Below are 3,344 nucleotides of genomic sequence, written 5' to 3'. Positions count from 1 at the left end.
CGGCCCTCCCTCCCTCCCTCCCTCCCTCTCCCTCTCCCCCTCCCGGTCGATATCGCTACGTACAGGATATCGCGTCATTAAATTGCATTTGCATATCACTGATCCGATGAATAGGGCCTAGCACGCCTCGGTGAAGCCAATTAAAATTGACAGGGCTGCCCGTCGGAACTTCTCTCTTTTTTTTTTCTCCCCTCTCCTTTCTTTCTCTCTCTCTCTCTCTCTCTCTCTCTGTCTCTTTCTCGGGTGTGCACACGCGGGCACACCGTTATCGGTGCGTTACAGCCACTGGGCTTAAACGGCTTGGCTTCGTGGATGCGCACGTGGCGTACCACTTCGATGTATCGAAGTTTGCGCGGTATAGCTCGTAAAACAGCACTTTTCTGGTACAAATAGAGCTCGATGATGCTCGGTTAAACGATAAAGCATCGAACGGACGACGATCAATGATCGGGCGTGATGTTGCATATGCATATTCGCGATTTGACACGCATCCTTTTTTTCTCTCTCCTCTCCTCTCCTCTCCTCTCCGTTGGAACGCAGTTTTCTCGCGCTTATGGAAAGTCACGCGTTTCACCCATTCGCATCTGTCATCAGCGGTGTGATTTTTTTCCCTCCTCCTCCTCCTCCTCCTCCTCGTCCCCCATATTCACGCGTAAACACGGTGTTAACGCTGCGATTGATAGGCTTACGAAGGAACCTATTGATCTCTGGTGCACGAACAATAATTTATTTCGTTTAAAAAGAGGAGGCTCGAAATTGTAGGACGGGATGTTGGACAGGGGATGATTAACGTTCGAAGTTACCTCTTTCCTCGCGCGATGATATTTCGAAGAAGATGAGGCAGGAAGGAGTTTTTGCAATTACTTTTCAATCTCACGATGATAAATGAAACGCGATATTTTTATACAAATTTTCATTACCTTCTTCTCTTCATTACCCTCTTCTTTTCATCAATCCTTCGTATCGTTTATTCATGCATTCCTGATTTTTATACACGACTGGGGAATCATTATTAAAACGAAATATTATTAACACGGAGATATTACGAAAAAATTTCAACAGTTATCTAAAAGAGGAGGATGAAGAAGAAAAATAATAAATAGCATATACGTAGATTGTTTAAGACTCGAGTATTTCGAGGGTATCGAAGCGATCCGGATATCACACGGATCGTCACACTGGTCGGTTTAGACGACGATACACAGTCAAGATACGCATGTACGAGGCGATGGGTTGGGATTCGAAAGGGAAGCAGCGAAGCGATCGACTCGCTTCTCCGATCCGGTTCTTCACGGATGAAACGCAGTGACCGGTATCGGTAGACTGTGCAACGGTATGCACACATCCCGTGGCGCCGACCTTCTTCGAGACGACACTCGAAGGAGGAGACACTGACGTGCTTTGATTTCGTATAAAATTCCAAGACTATCGCGGCACGCCTTGAAAGCAAGTTGTGCGATAAAGAGACGCTAGTTTCGAAAATATATATATATGGAATAGAAATATTGGAATAGTATTGCGACTCCCTATCCCTGTTTACTTGGATGATACAGAAATTTTTCTTTCTTTCTTTCTTTCTTTTTTCCCCCGATTTAAATTTCTATCAATCTTTACTCTCGATTTCAATAACAATATTTCGATTCGATTTCTCGGTATAAAGTATAAACAATTATTCCAATTTCCCCTTTGATAGAACTCCAATCGCGAACGAATCTCATTTGCTTTAAATTCATCCGTTTCGAGGGAATGTATAAGATAATAAACGAGGAAGAATACGAATCGTTATGAGAAACGCGATAAAAAATTCTGCGAATATATTTTGCGCTTATTTCCCTTTAAGAGAGGGAGAAATACTCTCGAATACTTTTTTCCTTTTTTTCAAACGATTAAAATTCTCTTTCGAATTCCAATCAACACTCGATGAAACGATACAACAGCATCGGCTAACGCAATTGATTACGAAGAAATCGCGCCAGCTTGCTAGAGTTTATTGCGCGGTCCGAACCGATCATCACAAAGCGAATTATTGAAGAATCAATATATATATACCTTCCGTGTCCTCGATTCCAAGATTCGAGTGAAAAAGAGAAAGAGAAGGAGGAAGAAGTCGGAGGGCAAATGTTCTACACGATTGCACGAAGCCACCAGCGATTCGCAAGCAGAGGTGCCGACTATTTTTCTCTCTCTCTCTCTCTCTTTCTCTTTCAACAACGGCGTCGTCGCGTTGAATCGATTAAAAGGGTGGCGTACCCGTCGAAGCGGCGTATCCTTTCGGGGTAACGGATCATTAGCATCCCCTCATTTAATTTAGATTAGCAAGAGAGAGTATAAGAGGCCAGCTACAACGATATCCACCGCGCCTCTCCCTCGAAAGCCTGTACAGCGCGGAAGGAAGAAACTGCTCTTGCGTACTACTACTTTGTTTCACCGTACGCATAATATTATGTAGATGCAACGCCGTCATTGGAATGGAAATTTGTCCATTTTTGCCAGGGAAAAGTGTTTCGATAGGAATGCTACTGCATCGACGCGCGTTGTTGACGATCGCGGGGGTGGCTCCCTTTCGAGAACGACGACCCCGTTCCACGAAATTGAAAGACCTAGATAAGCGACGATTCTCCTTTCTACTTTTCCTTTATTCCTTATCAACGTTGGAATAAAAATTAAATAAATAAACAAGGTATGGAACTTTAAACTGTTCAGCTGTTTGGTCACTTTTAACTATTCCTCGTATCAGTCGATGAAATTTTCAATTCGTATTAAATATACAATTTTTAGGGCAGTTAAGTTAACAAAATATTAAAATTCAATTATAATGAAAAGAATATAATGATATAATTTATATCATTTACTCGAAATTGCACAAAATTGAGTGGATACATAAAATAGTTTTTTATCAATGTGTTGAATTTTCAATTGCAATTGTTCCACAAATATTTCTTTATTAGTACGTTTTTCTAAAGGAATTTCCAATATACACAAATTTTCTATTTAGAACCTCTACCATGTTCTAAATATACTTATTTAAATTTTATGAACTCTTAGGAACATAGTATTTTAGATTTCGTAACTGAGCACAAATTTAATCAAAGTTATATATAATGCCAAAAATATAATATAATGATGGAGGTTCTGGAATGGCCTCCACGAAAACTTCTTGGGTTGGATATACGTGTTGAAAAGAAGGAAAGAAAGAAAAAGAGATAGGGATAAATGAATCGGTGAAATGGGGGACGTAAAACGGCAGCTATGATTAACGGGAAATGCGTTCACGGGACATCGCAGTATCGAATCAGATTTTCATAATGCGCCTTAATTCGATCAACGTCCGCTTGGAAACGGGT

This window comes from Apis dorsata, unplaced genomic scaffold, assembly GCF_000469605.1.
Source record: "Apis dorsata unplaced genomic scaffold, Apis dorsata 1.3 scaffold_69, whole genome shotgun sequence".
Taxonomy (NCBI): domain Eukaryota; kingdom Metazoa; phylum Arthropoda; class Insecta; order Hymenoptera; family Apidae; genus Apis; species Apis dorsata.
This window is presented reverse-complemented; position numbering follows the sequence as displayed.